This window comes from Hypanus sabinus, chromosome 3 (assembly GCF_030144855.1).
Source record: "Hypanus sabinus isolate sHypSab1 chromosome 3, sHypSab1.hap1, whole genome shotgun sequence".
Classification (NCBI taxonomy): domain Eukaryota; kingdom Metazoa; phylum Chordata; class Chondrichthyes; order Myliobatiformes; family Dasyatidae; genus Hypanus; species Hypanus sabinus.
In genome coordinates this window covers 28,495,075-28,513,905 of record NC_082708.1, presented here as the reverse complement: position 1 = coordinate 28,513,905, position 18,831 = coordinate 28,495,075, and the positions used below count along the sequence as shown (strand labels likewise).

Sequence of the window (18,831 nt, the reverse complement as noted above, 5' to 3'; positions counted from 1 at the left end):
AGAAGAAGGCCCTTAACTCTGAGTGGAGTCATCGGGAGTCATGACGGCGTTTTTTTAGCAGGCTTTCTTGTTTTAATGAGGCTGAGTTGCTAGCTCGACGCTCAACCCAGCACGGATGAAAAATGTGCAAACGTGCCGGCTGGATTCGAACTCAGGAGCCTTCGCTCCAAAGTCCAGCGCTGATGCCACGACACCACCAGCCAGCATTTGGAGCATCATACTTCTCTACAAATGCTTAAGCAGTGCTGGACCCTTCTGGTAATTTATACTGACGAAAGGACTTAACTTGTTTCACTTGACTATTAAGTCATCTGAGGGACTGTCTAAGAGCCTTCCAACAGTTCTCAGGTGGGACCACCTCACCAAGAGTTTTGATGTTGACACAGGAAGTCTTAGTGCAGCCTAAGAGCCAGAAGCCTCATTCCTGCTAGAACGGCTGACTTTAAGGTGAGGTGTAGTGTCTGATAGAGATTATTTCCACTCCAAGCTCAGTTCTGCTGTTAATGTGATGGAAACATTTAGAGAGCAGTGAAGGTTTTATCTCAACTGCACTGACATTTTCCACACTATTTATTTGACTATCCCCCACCCCCCAATTGTGTTACAAGTTGTAATATCTCAAATGAAGTATTTCACCTGCTTGGAAAAATGTTTTGCAAGATTTACACTGATTAGAACATGGTGACATTACACACTCATGGGTAACGGAGAAACTCCATGAGTGATTTCTGCTTGCCTACCAGGGATTCTCCAGAGTTAACTTCTATCCATCTGTAAAGGTGGGGATGATGAAAGAAAAACATCTTGGTCGCTAATTATGATAAATCGACACAGTGTGACATGCCAAGTCATGATCAAAGAGGTATTACATGGAAACAAGCCCTTCGGCCTATTGAGTCAATTCCAACCATCGGGCACCCATGTTTTACACTAATCCCAACCTAGCCCACTTGCTTCTCCCCGCATTTCATTAAATACCCACACAACTCAACCCCTCCCATCCTTAACCTCTCCCAGATTCTTCCACTCAAGGTACATTGCACCGTGCCCTACAAACCTGTGCATTTTTGGGATGTCGAAAGAAATCAGAAGAAACACATCGTGCGTGTGCAAACTACATGCACACACGCACAGAGCAGCAGAGGTCAGAATCGGATCTGAGCCACTGTGCCACGAGGAAAATGTCTGCCTTCTGGTATCAAGGTCTTGAATGCTGAAATTCCTATTCAAAAGTCTTTAGGCCTTACCACTTCTCTCTCATCTTTAAAATCTATCTCTTTTGGCCCATGTTTTGATTCCTTTGTTCTGCTTTACAGTAGTGCACTGAAGACCGTGTGGTAAACTATGTATACCTGTCTGGACACGCCCCTCTGCTGACTGCTCCTGTGGCTCCTCCCACAGACCCCTGGATAAAGGCGATTGGAGGCACTGCTCCGGCCTCAGTCTCCAGGATGTAGTGGTCTCGTTTGCCGCTAATAAAAGCCTATCGTTCGCCTCCCGTCTCCGAGAGTTATTGATGGTGCATCAATATTATTAGCAGCAATTTTAAAACATGGAGAGCATTTTACATGATTGGATATTGACCTTCAATCTCCAGAAGCCAGCATCGCTTTTGAACTCTGGCTGGCATGCTTCCAATCGTACCTGGAAGAGATTCATGTGACCGACCCTTCCACGATGTGCAGTGTTCTCCTCTCCAGAGTCAGTCCATGGGTCTTCTCCCTGATCAGGGACCTGCCGACCTACCAAGGGGCACTGGATGCCCTCAAAAGACAATATCTGCTGCCGTTGAATACTGTCTACGCAAGACATCACTTAGCGACACGGCGGCAGCGAGCTGGAGAGTGGAGCACTGAGTTTGTCCGGGCCCTACAGACACTCGTGTGGGCCTGCGACTGCAGGGGACTGACGGCAGAGCAGCATGCGGAGCTCCTAGTGAGAGACGCCTCCGTCACGGGGATCAGGTCAGTGTACGTGTGCCAGCAGCTGCTGGAACACACCGATCTTACCTTACTTTCGGCAATCGAGCTGGCTGACACGCTGGAGGCCGCTCTGCACAACGCTGATGCTCTCCAGGCGCATGATCTCCCACCAGCCCTGTGGACGCTGCAGACCCCGCAACCCACCGGCGAGTTGACCTCGGCTGCTGCCAGTTGCAACTCCGCGTAGTGTTACTTCTGCGGACTCGGAAAGCACCCCCAAAAACGCTGCCCGGCCCGAGAAGCTACCTGCTCCAGCTGCAGGAAGAAGGGCTACTTCGCCAAGGTCTGTAAGTCCAAACCACGAGCGGGGTCGAGAAGTGCCGCGTGTGAGGCATGAGAGTCACCATCTTGGTTGCTGCCATCTTGCCTGCCCGCCTCGTGCGAGGCATGGGGGCGGCCGTCTTTGTCGGCGCCACTTCGCCCAGCCCCCGACCCACGGGTGCTTACCGGCCACCAAGATGGTGATGCAACTCTGGCCTCTGTGACCCTCGACCAAAGCACTCCCCACCAGCTCGCATAGTCAATGATGGACATCCTGGTGGAGGGGCACAGGACTAGCTGCCTGTTTGACACGGGCAGCACTGAAAGTTTTATTCAGCCGGATACGGTGCAATGCTGCGGACTCGTGACACAGCCGGTAAGCCAGAGGGTCACCATGGCTTCTGGGTCGCATTCCACAGACATCCGGGGGGGTTGTGTAGCAACGCAGGGCACAGAATATCGGGACTTTGCGTTACTGGTCATGCCTCAACTGTGTGCCCCTATGCCCAGAGCCACCTGAAAAGTGTGACAATGAAGTATGACGGGCCCCTCCCACCAATCATTGTCAGAAATCCTCAGTTTTGTGGGACTTCATCATATACCCCACACACACACACCGACCCGCACATCCCACTCAACACCATGCCAACAGCCACACTACTGACACCACTTGCAGCCTCTCCACCCTCAAGATCCCTCCCCCACCGCTGTTCGCCAAGCTGACCCCAACTGTAAACCTGTGGCAACTAAAAGCAGGAAGTACAGCGCAGGGGACCGGGCCTTCATTCAGGGAGCGACCTGAAATCCGCTTACCACCAGCTCCCCATCAGCCTGGAGGACCGCCCCTACACCGCCTTCGAGGTGTGCGGCAGGCTCTATCACTTCCTGCACGTCCCCTTCTGTGTCATGAATGGTGTCTCTGTCTTCCAGAGGGAAATGGACCGGATGGTGGACCAGTGCCAACTGAAGGCCACGTTCCCGTATTTGGATAACATCACCATCTGCGGTCACGACTGGCAGGATCACGACACCAACCTCCAACAATTTTTCCAAGTGGCCAAAGCTCTTAACCTCACCTATTACAGGGACAAGTGTGTGTTCGGAACCACCCGACTTGCTATCCTTGGGTATGTCGTGGAGAACGGGGTCATTGGCCCTGACCCCGACCGTATGTGCCCCCTGTTGGTACTCCCTCTTCCCACCACCCTCAGAGCCCTCAAACGGTACCTAGGCTTCTTTTCCTATTACGCCCAATGGGTCCCTCACTACGCAGACGAGGCCCGCCCCCTGGTCAAGTATACCACATTTCCCCTCTCTGCCAAGGCCCGCGAGGCCTTCAGCCGCATTAAAGGGGACATTGCCAAAGCAACAATGCATGTGGTGGACGAGACCATTCCCTTCCAAGTAGAGAGTGACACCTCCGATTTCACGCTGGCTGCTACCCTCAATCAGGCAGGCAGGCCAGTAGCATTCTTCTCTCGTACCCTTCGGGGCCCTGAAATTCGGCACTCCACGGTGGAGAAAGAAGCCCAGGTCATAGTGGAAGCTATTAGGCACAGGAGGCACTATCTTGCCGGCAAAAGGTTCACCTTGCTGACCAACCAGCGCTCGGTTGCGTTCCTGTTCAGCAACCAACAGCGGGGCAAAATCAAAAATGATAAAATTTTGAGATGGAGAATAGAACTCTTCACCTACAACTATGACATCCTGTACCGGCCTGGAAGGCTCAATGAGTCCCCTGATGCCCTATCACAGGGAGCAAGTGCCAGCGCGTAGCTCGACCAGCTATACGCCCTCCATGCAGGTCTTTGCCACCTGGGGGTCACCCAACTTTACCATTTCGTGAAAGCCTGGACATCAGGACGATGACCAGGGACTGTCAAGTCTGCGCTGAGTGCAAACTGCACTTCTACCGTCCTGAACAGGCACAACTTATCAAGGCCACCCGCCCCTTTGAGCGACTGATTGTTGACTTTAAGGGCCCCCTTCCCTCCACTGACCGCAATGTCTACTTTCTCAACATAATCAACGAGTACTTGCGGTTCCCCTTTGCCATCCCCTGCCCCGATACCACTGCCACGTCCGTCATAAAAGCCCTGCACCAGCTCTTCACTCTGTTCGGATATCCCTGCTATATCCACAGTGATAGAGGGTCCTCCTTTATGAGTGACAAGCTGCACCAGTACCTGCTGGCTAGGGGTATTGCTACTAGTAGGACCACGAGCTATAATCCCCGGGGGAATGGACAGGTGGAGAGGGAGAATGCCACAGTGTGGAAGGCCACACTCTTAGCCCTTAGGTCAAAGGGGTTGCCGGTCTCTCGCTGGCAGGAGGTCCTCCCCAAGGCACTCCACTCTATCCGTTCCCTGTTATGTACATCCACCAATGCCACCCCTCATGAGCGACTCTTTTCTTGTCCCAGGAAGTCTGCCACTGGGACCACCCTATCGGCTTGGCTGACGTCCCCAGGGCCAGTGCTGCACCGGAAACATGCGAGGAGCAATAAATACTCCCCGATGGTCGAGAGGGTTCACCTACTTCATGCGAACCCCCAGTATGCCTACGTGGTCTTACCTGCTGGACGGGAGGACACGGTCTCTGTCTGCGACCTGGCGCCTGCAGGAGCACCAGACCCCTACCCGAACACCATGGTGACTCTGAACCCCGTACCCACCGATGTATATACCCACAGGACACCACGCACACCAAGCCCTACACAGACTCCTCACGACACTCCCATACCGGGCACTGCGCGCACACCAAGCCCTACACAGACTCCTCACGACACTCCCATACCGGGCGCCTCACACACGCATGAGGGATCACTGACGCCTAATGGGCTGAAACCTCAAGTCAGGCCGGAACCAGCACAGCCACCGTCTCCTGTGCAATCAACGCCGGTGCTACGTAGATCGCAGCAACAGATTCGACCACCTGATAGACTTAACCTGTAAATATACTTGTAAGAAACTTCACCCCGTGGGGACTTTCTTTTAAAACAAAGGGGGGGTGAATGTGGTAAACTACATATACCTGTCTGGACACGCCCCTCTGCTGACTGCTCCTGTGGCTCCTCCCACAGACCCCTGTATAAAGGCGATTGGAGGCACTGCTCCTCCCTCAGTCTCCGAGATGTAGTGGTCTCGTTTGCTGCTAATAAAAGCCTATCGTTCGCCTCCCGTCTCCAAGAATTATTGATGGTGCATCAGACTGACAATAAGCAATCTTGAATCTTGAAATCCTAGTACCTCAAGTAACTCAGTGTGAGATTTGTTTGATAAAGAACATTGTCCTCACAATCCACCTCATGATTATTATTTAGCTACGTTGTATTTTGTCTGTGGTTTTTACACTTCATTTAGCTTTTTTTTTACCTTGTTTCTGCCTCAATGCACTGTGTAATTCATTAGAGGCTTTTAAGAGAGGTTTGGATAGGCACATGGACATGAGGGAGATGGAGGGATAAGGACATTGTGTAGATAGGAGGGATTAGTGTTTGAGTTTTAGCTGATTTGGCACTACACTGTGGCCGAAGGGCTGTTGCTGTGCTGTACTCTTCTATGTTCTATATCATTAGATCTGTGTGAACGGTTTGCAAGACAAGCGTTTCACTGTACCTTTGTACATGTGACTATATAAACCAAACGCAATTCAGTTCCAATTTAGGCACTTCATGATGTTAAATGCAGATAGCAGTCTTGCTCATTTGCTGTTAAATTAAATGCTATAGCTATTAAAAAAATTTTGAACACTTTGCTGCAATATTCAGAGAAAGCTTTCTGAAGTTTATACGCTGAAGCCACCCCACAGAAGCACTGGAGCAGTGGTGTTGTGGAGTCTATATCATTGTTTCTGTGGGTGCTTGCAATATGTTCCTGAAATCATAGTTATAACATAGTTATTTATTCAGACTTGTTCACCTGTACAGATCTTAGTGCAGACTATTCCATTTTATATGGACAAAAAGTCTGCCTTAAATGTTCTGTTGAGCGTAGCAACCCTGATCGCTTACATAAGTGGTGATTATTCTGATTATATCAGGGGTGTGATGGACTGGCAATCCCTAAATACATACCATCAAACTGCAGGGAAGTGACAAGAGGACCCCATTCTGCTCCCTTGTAGTCTGAACTGGTCTTGTGCCTTTCGCCCATGGCCTTCTGTCCTCTCCTATCAGACTCCCCCTTCTCCAGCTCTTTATCTCATTCACCAATCGACTTCCCAACTCTTTAGTTACAACATGCTGGAGGAACTCAGCAGGTTGGGCAGCATCTGTGGAAACAAGCAGTCAACGTTTCAGGCTGAGACCCTTTGTTAGGACTGAAGAGGGAGGGGGCAGGGGCCCTATAAAGAAGGTGGGGGAGGGTGGGAAGGAGAAGGCTGGTGAAAAACCAGAGGATAGATCAAGGGGTGGGGAGGAGAAGCAGGGAGGGGATAGGCCGGAGAGAAGAAGAAGGAATGTAAGGGGAAAGCATTGCATAGTAGAAGGCAGAATCATGAGAGAGGTGATAGGCTGCTGGAGGAGGAGGCAGAGTGAAACTGGAATGGGGGAAAGGAGAGGGAGGAAATTACCGGAAGTTGGAGAATTCAATGTTCATGCCAAGGGGCTAGAGACTACCCAGACGGTATATGAGGTGATGCTCCTCCAACCTGAGTTTGGCCTCATCATGGCAGTAGAGGAGGCCATGTATAGACATATCCGAATGGGAATGTGAAGCAGAGTTGAAGTGGGTGGCAACTGGGAGATCCTGTCTGTTGTGGTGGACGGAGCGGAGGTGCTCGACGAAGCAGTCCCCCAATCTGCGTCGAGTCTCGCCGATGTGAAGGGGGAACTCTTTACTTCACCCCTCCCCCCTCTTGGTTTCACCTATCACCTACTATCTTGTATTTCTTCCACCCCTTGGAGAGTGAGTGTGTGTGTGTGTGTTGCTTGGTCTGCAGATTTGCTCCTGTTTGTGCCTTTTGCACCTGCTTTGGGGTTATTGCGATATTTCCAAGGAACAGTTGGATTACCTGGTAGGTGAGCCAGACACGGATCCTAAGTGGTGGCATTTTTCGGTGAATGTAACTGGTATGTCCGGTGCTCCATTGTACATGCAGTTGTGAGTGCTCTGCAGCCCTGAAGGTATAGCCACAGAGCAAAGAAACATTTGGTTACCAGGCTCCAAAATATTGTTGGTACAGGAATATAGTCTATGGATTAAAGGCTTTGAACGTTGAATTGCAGAGTCAGCGTGGATTTATGAAAGGGAAATAATGTTTGATTGACATACTGAAGCTCCTTGAGGAAACGACAAGCAGAATAGACACAGAGAATCAGTGGATATATTTAGCTTTTTAGATGACTTCCAATAAAATTTCAAACTAGAGATTGGTGAACAACATTTGAGCATTTGGAACTGGGGTTGTGGTAATATTTTGGCATGGATTGAGAAGGGGTAAAGAGACATAAAAAGAAAAGAGTGGGAACAAGCCAGCATGCTATGACCACTGACGCACTGTAGAGATCAGTGCTCGGGTTTCCCAGCTGTTTTCGATACACTGCAATCATTCTTCCCCAAGGTTTCCAAACATGGTTGCACTGTGAGTGGATCAGAGTTTGTAAAGAGGGTTCAGGGGATATGGATGAGCTAAATGAGTGGGAGGGAACACGGCAGATTGAAAATAATGTGGAAAAAATGTGAAAGTGAATAAAAAAGTTAAATGTTATTGGAACATGTTGCTACCCAAGGGACCTGGGCATTCTTGTAAACAGCAACAGAAAATTTAATGCACAGGGTTAGCAAGTAATTCGGAAGGTAAACTTATGTGGGTTTTGTTATGAGAGGATTTGAGTGTGGTTAGAAGAAGACAGATTAGTGTATTGTCATATACATTAGGGTGCAATGAAATTTCTTGTTCACATGAAGCTCACAAAATAAACAGAATCCATGATAATAATAACTATAAATGACAAATCCTAAACAGCTCAATGGGACAAAGATTGCACTTCAAAAAAAACACACTTAAATGACATCATGGGAATAACTGTGGGGTCAAGTTCAAGTTGAACTTGGGAAGAGAAGTGACAGATGTGTTTGGTTCAGGAGTTTGATAGCAATAGACAACAAGCTGTTCTTATCTTCTGCAATTATATAAGATCTTGATGAGACCTCATCTGAAGTATTGTGTGTGAACTGTCTCAAGAATAGATTCAATCAGTCAAAACGGTTTAGAGGAATTTAATGAAGATGCAGTAGACTGGTTCTTGAGATGGAAGGTTGCCAAGTGAAGAGAGGTTGAGTAAACTCTGCCTGTATTCTTTAAAAGAACAAGATCCCCTTAAATTCTTACAGTGCTTGACAGACTCTTTGCCGAAGATGTTTCTGCTGGTGAGGGATCCCATACTAAGGGATCACAGTCTCAGTGTAAGGGGAAGGCCAATTGGACACAGATGTATCTAATTGTACAAGGCATTGGTGAGGCCAAATTTGGAGTATTGGGTACAGTTCTGGTCACCGAATTATAGGAAAGATATCAACAAAATAGAGAGAGTACAGAGAAGATTTACTAGAATGTTACCTGGGTTTCAGCACCTAAGTTACAGAGAAAGGTTGAACAAGTTAGGTCTTTATCCTTTGGAGTGTAGAAGGTTGAGGGGGACTTGTTAGAGGTATTTAAAATTATGAGGGGGTTAGATAGAGTTGATGTGGATAGGCTTTTACCGTTGAGAGTAGGGGAGATTCAAACAAGAGGACACGATTTGAGACTTAGGAGGCAAAAGTTTAGGGGTAACACGAGGGGGAATTTCTTTACTCAGAGAGTGGTAGCTGTGTGGAATGAGCTTCCAGTAGAAGTAGTAGAGGCAGGTTCGGTATTGTCATTTAAAGTAAAATTGGATAGGTATATGGACAGGAAGGGAATGGAGGGTTATGGGCTGAGTGTGGGCCAGTGGGACTAGGTGTGTGTAAACGTCGGCATGGACTAGAAGGGCCGAGATGGCCTGTTTCTGTGCTGTAATTGTTATATGGTTATATGTCTATATTTCTAGATCGGCCATAGAGCCTTTTTCTGTGCTTTAGAGCTTTATGACTGAGACACAGGTTAGCAAACCTTTGGAACTCTGTAACCCGGGGGGGGGGGGGCGCTTTAGAGTCTTAGTCACTTTGTTTAAAACCGAGTATTAGATAAGGCAGGGAAATGGAGTTGAGCTGAAGGATATGTGATAAAGATGATGACTGGTGGAGCAGATTCAAAGGACTAGATGACCTGTTCCTGTCCCTAGTTACTTAACTAACTACAACATCTACAACCCTACCACCCAATTCAACCCAAGCTTCAAGACAGTAAATAGCAGAACGTTTGTGCACTATTCATACTGGCCTGGTGACCTTGTTCAGACCTCAAATCCTGACCCTTACTGGGTAAAGGAGTTTCCCTTTGCTGGACACCAGACTGTCTGAATGCCCTGGTGCCTGGTGTTCATGTTTCCTCAGAATTCTTTCGGTGATCTCCCTTGGTGATTTATCAGGAAGCTGGTTTGTAAGATATGGTTGCCGCTCTTCCCCACTTTGGGATTTAGATATGGAAAAGCCCATTCCTGCCACTTTCAAAATATACAGGGACCTCGCTGGCTCAGGAACAAATATGTGTCCAGAGATCCCCATTGCTTCTTTTAATTCAGAAGGTGAGCCTTAATATTCCACTATGGTTCAGTCAGACTTAATAAGAGTCTTTCTTGTTTGTAATCCTGGTTTAATTTGCACTGTCTTAAAGCATGACACTTAAATATAATGGTCCGGAAATTAATAACAACTAGTGCAAGCTCTTGGTGCACTGTGTGACAGAATTTTACTTAAAAACAGCCAGGAAAGTAATGAGTGTTTCACAAAGGGTGCCAAATTGGTTCCAGGTCCCTCATGTGCATGCTGTGTGTACTTGTGATCACACTTGGCAGGCATATTGGTCCTCGTTTGAATGTCACACGCCGCAGCCTCTATTACGCAGGTGTGGCCTCTGTGTGGTGTTGGTTCATGCAGAGGTAATCCTTGTATGGAGCACAGGAGGAGTCGATTAGAGAACTCACCTGGTACGCTGTTTTAATATGTGCATTCTCCTGCATATGTTGAAAGGCCTAGGTAGAGTGGACGCAGAGAGAATGTTTCCTATGGTGGGGGAGTCCAGGACCAGAGCGGCAGTACAGTGGTGCCCCTTAGGTCAGAGATGAGGAGGAATTTCTAAAGCTAGTGGGTGGTGAATCTGTGGAAATCAGTGTCACAGATGAGGCCAAGTCATAGAGTACATTTAAAGTGGGGGTTGACAGGTGCTTGATTAGTAAGGGCATCAAAAGTTACAGGGAAGGCAGGAGAATGGGGTTGGGAGGGGTAATAAATCAGCCGTGATGGAAGAGCAGAGCAGACTCAATGGGCCAAATCGCCACATTCTGCTCCTGTGTCTGATGGTCTGATCCCCTTATGGTTTTCTCCCGGGACTTTGGACCACTATATTTTCCCCTCACACGGGGTCTCACTCAAGCTGATCCCATTTCCCTACTGTGGCCTCGCCCACCTCCTCACTGCACCCTACATCTTCCCAGCTGAAGATCCAATGCTCCATTCTGCTAACTCCATACTCCTGCTCTCTCCCCGCAACCTATCACCCAATATCCTGCAGCGTGATAATGGGGCCAGCAGAAGAGAGGAAATATTTTTGAACACACAGCCTGTTCTACATTGCAGAATATTGCCGAGGAGTCCCTGAACACAGGGCATGTCATGGTCCCCTGCACATTGTTTCCTTAACATAACACTTGGAACATTAAGCAATTTCTGGTCAATTTTCTCCTACTTACTTAAAAAAGATTAAAGACTAACTTTATTTCTCACATGTACATTGAAACATTGAAATACATAATCTGCATCAAATCAAGTCAGAGCCCAGAGGGCATCCAGGCGATCACGGGGAGAAGGTACAAACTCCTTACAGGCAGCAGCAGAATTGAAAGCTGGTTGGTGATCACTAGTTCTATAAACTGGTGGTGGAGCTAACCACTGCACCTCTGTGCGCCACCCTCCCCCTGCCAACATGGAAAGTAACAGTCCTCCGAGAATCATGCAGTTAAGCCCTCCTAATATTGCAAGCTGACACTGGACACATCTTTATGGAAAATGCCTAAGGTGATGCAGAAATAAGTATTGCACACTTACAGATAAAGATAAGATGTGACAAGCAGATCTTTGACTCTCCAAATTAAAATTGCCAACAGGGGGATTTTCAGTTGAATCATTATCTGGCCAGTAACGTGTTGATAAGATGCTCAAGGGACTGCTGTATTAGACTTACAGCAGGGACACCTCTACAGCCCCATCACCATCTTGTGATTCAAATAGCCAGTTATAAAAAAAAGCTTTAAATTTACAGTAGCTTTTTGGCTAATCATGGGCCTTGGAGAAAGAAACAACCTCTGACCTCTAGCATTTGTCTCCAAAGGACCTCAATTCCACTGTATCCTAGTCCAAATTAAAGCTCCTTCCTCTCCCTGAGAGATCAGGATAGGTATTCACTCGCAGCATTGTTCCTCTTTAGAATCAGTGATTCAACAATATTATTCTGCCAGCAATCCAACCACAGTTCCCCACATGAGAACATGGGATCAGTCAGGTCACAAAAACAAATGTAATTGAAGATGAATGTATTGAAACTCTCTACAAGCGAGCTTGCCAACACTGATATGTGATCGCCAACCAGTTAGAAGAATCAGATTGAAAGGAATGTATAGCAGAAACCCCCTTAAGTACATAAAACTTGTATGCATGTGAAGACTGGAACTGAATGGTATATAAGGAGAGCGCTCTCATTGCATGATCAATCAAAAACTTCAGAAGCAGAACAAATGGGTGTCTATTGAAATCTGGTCTCGAGTTGTCAAGTAAAGCCAATAAGGTTTATGAATGTGTACCAGAATGAATTAAAGTCTCTGGCTGAGTACATTTGATATCTGGGATTGGTCTGGAATCTGTTCAGAAAAAATGTGGTGACAGAATTTTATGCTGTCTCTGCATTTTCCCATTCACAACAATAATCCCACTATTAGCTGGTTGTGGCTCTTTACCAACTGTGGTGGTCTATCTGTGTGGTCCGTTTTCTCGTGAGCAATGTACTGGTGACCCTCTGTCGGTCCTGGCGTCTGATCGTTCCTCTCAGGAAAATGGCCCTTCCCTTCCCTTCTGTGTTCCCCCTTCAACAAAAGAACTTGGCAATTTATATGACCTCCATTCAGTGTTTGACTTTACCCTAAGTGAGTTTATTTTACACCCCCTCCAATGTTAGCACATAGAACATTACAGCACAATACATGCCCTTTTGGCCCACCATGTTGTGCTAACCTGTTAGTCCTTCTCTCTCACATATCCCTCCGTTTTTCTCTCATCAATTTGCATATCTAAGTGTCTTTTAAATTATCTTAATATATTTGGCCTGCCAAAGGGCTTCAGCCCCAATCATTGACTGTACTTCTTTCCATAGATGCTGCCTGGCCTGCTGAGTTCCCCCAGTGTTTTGTGTGTGTTGTTAATGTATTTGCCTCTGCCAGCATCCCCGGGACCACATCCCACACACCCACTGCTCTCTGTGTAAAAACTTTACCTATGGCCCTTTTACTTTCCTCTAGTCACCTTAAAATTATGACCTCCCTCGTAATGGCCATTTCCGCCCAAGAAGAACGTCTATGGCTATCCACTTAATCCATGCCTCTTATCATTTTGTACACCTCTGTCAAGTCACCTCTCATTCTCCTTCAGTCCGAAGAGAAAAGCCCTAGCCTGCTCAGCTTATCCTCTTAAGACATGTTCTCCAATCCAGGCAGCATCCTGTTAAATTTCCTCTGCACCCTCTCCGAAGCTTCCACATCCTTTCTATAATGAGACAACCAGAACAGAACACAATATTCCAAGTTCGGTCTAACTAAAATTTTATAGAACTGCAACATTACGTCATGGCTCATGAACTCATTCCCCCAACTAATGAGGGCCAACACGACTACCCTGCCACCCTGTGAAACAATTCTGGGGGTCTTTGGACATGGTCTCCAGATGACAGAAGTCATTGCATGACTGATAGACAGGATGTATCGATACTACGCAAAGCAGGCAAATTCAATTCCATTATTTCAAGAAAGGCTCCGGCTAATTATAACCTGTAACAAGGAGCGATCCAGACATTGGATTTTTGACTGATAGAAATGGATTGTTCCTGAGCAGAGGCGATAATGAAAGCACAGGTCCCAGTACTGATGGATCCCGGATCCCCCTCGGGCTGAAAACTTCGTCTGCCGAGCCTCCCTCAGCTTAAACCTGGTTAAAAATGCAGATAGCTGAATAAACTGACTAGGAGCAATCAATTGCCAGGAGCATGGTGGATGGAGCTTTATTAATTTGTTTTGTGTTAAGTTGGTGCATATGTGTGTGTGAGAGAGAGCGAAAGACGGAGAAAGAGAGAATTTTATCTTAAAGTTTTTATCTATAAAATGATAATTTTGTGAACATTGGTGATTTTGACATCCACAAACATCGAATTGCACTGACTGTTCTGACAGCTGGAATGCTGGAAACTGGAACACAAGACAGAACACTAGAAGAATTCAGCCGGTCAAGCAGTTTCTGTGGTGGCAAACAGTGCAAGCGGTGAATCCAGATGCAGACTTTCGACCCGGAACATTGGCACATACATTTTTCCCCCACAAATGCCGCTTGACCAGCTAAGCGCCCCCATCGTTTTGTTCTTGACGGCCGGTGTGCGTTGAGGGCACGGCGTCACCAGCTGTCAAAGTCATTGTCTCAGCACAGCCAGCAATTTGCTCTGGGAGAAGCCCTGGGTTGCCCAGAGCCTGGCAGTGCGCTGGGTAAGGAAGTCCCAGGGTAAGAACTCCTCTGGCAGAAGCAGGATGTTTCAGGGTCACGAGGCCAACAACCACATTGTCAACTGTGCAAAGTGTTTCTCTAGGCTACAGGCAGGGATCAGACTGACGTGAGGTGTTAACCTGGCAACTAAAGATACATGATGGACAGCTATAAACTGACTCTCATGGTCAAGTATGAAAGGTGGATGAAAAGCCAAGAGTGGACCAATTGACTTGGTTTTAAATTACACATGCAGCACTCGCTTCGCCTAGCGTCTTAATAGAGGGGGTAATAACTCCCTGCCTGGACAAACTTAAGAAATCTCGTTTGGGTAGATGCTGCGCGGTGTGTCCCCTGTTACAAATCGGTACCCCGAAATAACAAACAGCACACAGCATGTGATTAAACGATTAAGCGTTATAACTCTTACTTTGACGATATGGTTTGTAGAGAAACAAAATATAAAAGAAAAAGGGCCCAGATCTTATTAAACGGTCTGTGCACACAAAGTTGGGGCTCACGCAGTTCAGTAGTTCTTCTTCCACCATCGATCGTTCCCGACCTTCGGACGCCCGTTCCGAGTCCACCCCGCCCGGTGGTCTACCAAATTTCTCCATTCGCGTCTTCTGTCCTCATCTCTCTCTCCCTCTCGCAAAAGCCCGCGAAAACAACTGCTTCCAGAATCACAAGACAGGGCAACAAATTGGCTAACATGCATCAACAGTCTGATTATCTCCAGCCATAACCCAAACATTGCTGCTACAGAGAAACCATTACCTCAGCAGCAAACATCAAGTCAAGTCACTTCTTATTGTCATTTCGACCATAACTGTTGGTACAGTACGCAGTAAAAACGAGACAACATTTTTCAAGACTATGGTGCTACATGAAACAGTACAAAAACTACACTGAACTACATGAAAACAACACAGAAAAAAAAGCTACACTAGTCTACAGACCTACCCAGGACTGCATAAAGTGCACATAACAGTGCAGGCATTACAATAAATAATAGACAAGACAATAGACACAGTGGAGGGCAGTAAGTTGGTGTCAGTCCAATCTCTGGGTATTGAGGAGTCTGATAGCTTGGGGAAAGAAACTTGCAAAGTCTGGTTGTGAGAGCCCAGATGCTTCGGTGCCTTTTCCCAGATGGCAGGAAGGAGAAGAGTTTGTATGAAGGGTGCGTGGGGTCCTTCATAATGCTGTTTGCTTTGCGGGTGCAGCATGTAGTAAATGGCTGTAATGGCGGGAAGAGAGATCCCGATGATCTTCTCAGCTGACCTCACTATCCTCTGTAGGGTCTTGCGATCCGAGATGGTGCAATTTCCAAACCAGGCAGTGATGCAGCTGCTCAGGATGCTCTCAATACAACCCCTGTAGAATGTGATGAGGATGGGGGGTGAGAGATGGACTTTCCTCAGCCTTCGCAGAAAGTAGAGACGCTGCTGGGCTTTCTTTGCTATGGAGCTAGTGTTGAGGGACCAGGTGAGATTCTCCGCCAGGTGAACACCAAGAAATTTGGTGCTCTTAATGATCTCTACCGAGGAGTCATCAATGTTCAGCGGGGAGTGGTCGCTCTGTGCCCTCCTGAAGTCAACAACCATCTCTTTTGTTCACATTCAGAGACAGGTTGTTGGCTCTGCACCAGTCCGTTAGCTGCTGCACCTCCTCTCTGTATGCTGACTCGTCATTCTTGCTGATGAGACCCACCATGGTGGTGTCATCTGCGAACTTGATGAGGTGGTTCGAGCTGTGTGTTGCAGCACAGTCGTGGGTCAGCAGAGTGAACAGCAGTGGACTGAGCACACAACCCTGGGGGGCCCCGTGCTCATTGTGATGGTGTTGGAGATGCTGCTCCCAATCCAGACTGACTGAGATCCCCCAGTCAGGAAGTCTAGTATCCAGTTGCAGAGGGAGGTGTTCAGGCCCAGTAGGCTCAGCTTTCCAATCAGTTTCTGAGGGGTGATTGTGTTGAATGCTGAACTGAAGTCTATGAACAGCATTCGAACGTATGTGTCTTTTTTGTCCAGGTGGGTTAGGGCCAGGTGGAGGGTGGTGGCAATGGTGTCATCTGTTGAGCGGTTGGGACGGTATACAAACTGCAGGGTGTCCAGTGAGGGGGCAACAGGGTCTTGATGTGCCTCATGATGAGCCTCTCGAAACATTTCATGATGATAGATGTGAATGCAATGGGATGGTAGTCATTGACAACATGACAAAAAACCATTACATAGCAGTGAACCCTTACAGTGTGTTAGACACGCACTGTCAATTTTCACCTCCCAATACATTAGAGGCAAAATATTAAGAAGAGAAAGCTTTTGCTCTATGTAAAACCATTGGCTCATAAGACAGTTGGGAATTCTCCAGGAAACTGCATGGAACACTTCAGAGTTAAGCCGAAAGCAAAAATTACTCAACCCCTCCATCTGCCTTTCACTCTCATGTGCTGGTCCTTTTGATAGACTTTGGGAAATTCCATCTATCTCATGCACTGAGGTGGAAATCTAGCTCGGTTTCAGCACTGATAATCCTGGCATCCACGGATGTCTGGAAACAACTGGGTGGTCCAAGACTCATTCGCTCACTTTTTGGGCATGTGGAACAGCCACCTAATGCTGGCTCTTACACCTGACTGATAGAGGGTCCAGAGTCTGTTTTAAGATTATGTGGCTGTTCCCTGAGGTAAAGGTGTTGGGCTTATTTAGCCTCAGGTTTAAAGAGTGGCTTTAGAATTGTCTGCAGTCCTTTAAGAGACTGAGGTGCAGAAGATGATAAGAGGCACAGAGCGAGTGGACAGCCAGAGACTTTTTACCAGGATGGAAATGGCTAATATGAGGAGGCATAATTTCAATAGGATTGGAGAAACGTATGGGGGCATGTCAGAGGTAAATTCTTTACACTAAGCAAAGAGGGGGCATTGAATGCCTGCCAGGGTGATGACAGAGGCACAAACATTTGGGACATTTAAAAGACTTTTAAATAGGCACATGGATGAGAGAAAAATGGAGGGCTCTGTGGAAAGGAAGGGTTCAGTTCATCTTAGAGTAGGTTAAAAGGTCAGCAAACATGGACATAGGGCTTCTACTGTGTTGTGATGATTTATGATTTATTTTCTAAGATCTGTAGTTATTATTTTTAGTGATGTAGGACCAAGAGGAATAGAATTGGGTCTTGGTGTTCTTCAGCCCTGCTGTCAATTACCAATCACCGCTGAAGGTTTGGCGTGTTTATGCGTGTGACGAAGTATGGTGGTGTGTTGTACCCAGTCACTATTAACAGCATACTGTCACCTTTGGAAAACCACTGCCTCTGATAAATAGCAGCCAGTTGATATACAAGAAGTTAGTTTCCCAGTGCTGGATCCTGTTGTCAAGTTAGACCATAAGACTGAGGGCAGAATTAGGCCATTCAGCCCATTGAGTCTGCTTCACCATTCCATCATGGCTGATCCTGGATCCCACCCAACCTGATACACCTGCCTTCTCACCATAAACTTTAATGCCCAGACCAATCAGGAAACTATCAATTTTCACTTTAAATACACCCATGGTCTTGGCCTCCATAGCAGTCTGGGTAGAGCATTCCACAGATTCACTACTCTCTGATGAAAAAACTTCCTCCTTACCTCTGTTCTAAAGGATCACACCTCAATTTTGAGGCTGTGCCCTCTAGTTCTGGACATCCTCTCCATATCCACCTTATCTAGTCCTTTCAACATTCAGTCGGTTTCAATGAGATTCTGCCACAAGCTTCTAAACCCCAGTGGGTACAGGCCCAAAGCTGCCAAGCACTTCTCCTATGTTAACCCCTTCATTCCCGGAATCATCCTTATGAACCTCCTCTAGACTTTCACCAATGACAACACATCCTATCTGAGATTTGTGGTCCAAAACTGTTGACAATACTCCATGTGTGGCCTGACTAGTGTTTTATAAAGCATAAGCATTATCTTCTTGTTTTTTTAAAATATTCTGTTCCCCTTGAAATAAATGCCAATATTGCATTTGTCTTCTTTACCACAGACTCAGCCTGTAAATTAACCTTCTGGGAGTCTTGCACGAGGACTGCTAAGTCCCTCTGCACCTCTGATGTTTGAACCTTCTCCCCATTTAGTTAATAATCTGCACTATTGTTCCTTTTATTAAAATGCATTATAATACATTTCCCAACATTGTATTCCATTTGCCACTTTTTTGCCCATTCTTCCAATTTGTCTAAGTCCCACCTCAATCACCTTGCTTCCTGAGAACTACCTATCTTCATAATATTTGCAAATTTTGCCACAAAGCCATCAATTCCATTATCTAAATCATTGACAAACAATGTGAAAAGTAGTGATTCTGATACTGACCCCTGAGGAACACTACTAGTCACTGGCAGCCAATCAGAAAAGGCCCCTTTTATTCCCACTCGCTACCTCCTGCCTATCAGCTATTCCGCTATCCATGCCAGTATCTTTCCTGTAACGCCATGAGATTTTATTCAGCTCTCTTAGTGTAAAGTTCAGCTTTTCTATCTAGTACAACAGTGGCTGATCATCATCTCTGTATGATTTGTCTGCAGTGATCCCATTTCCCTTCATACTCCGATTATCTATAAATCTTTCAAACTCAGTCTTGAGAACGGTCAGTGACTGAACTTCAGCAGCATCCTTGGGTTGTGAACTCAAGATTCAAGGATTCAAAACACATTTATTATCAAAGAAT

General features: G+C 46.7%; 1 protein-coding gene across 2 annotated transcripts in view; it reads left to right on the top strand.

The window, feature by feature from the left end:
* LOC132391139 (rho guanine nucleotide exchange factor 17-like) overlaps positions 1 to 18,831 on the top strand; it is a 483,152-nt gene that overhangs the window by 340,213 nt on the left and 124,108 nt on the right. The window lies entirely within an intron of this gene.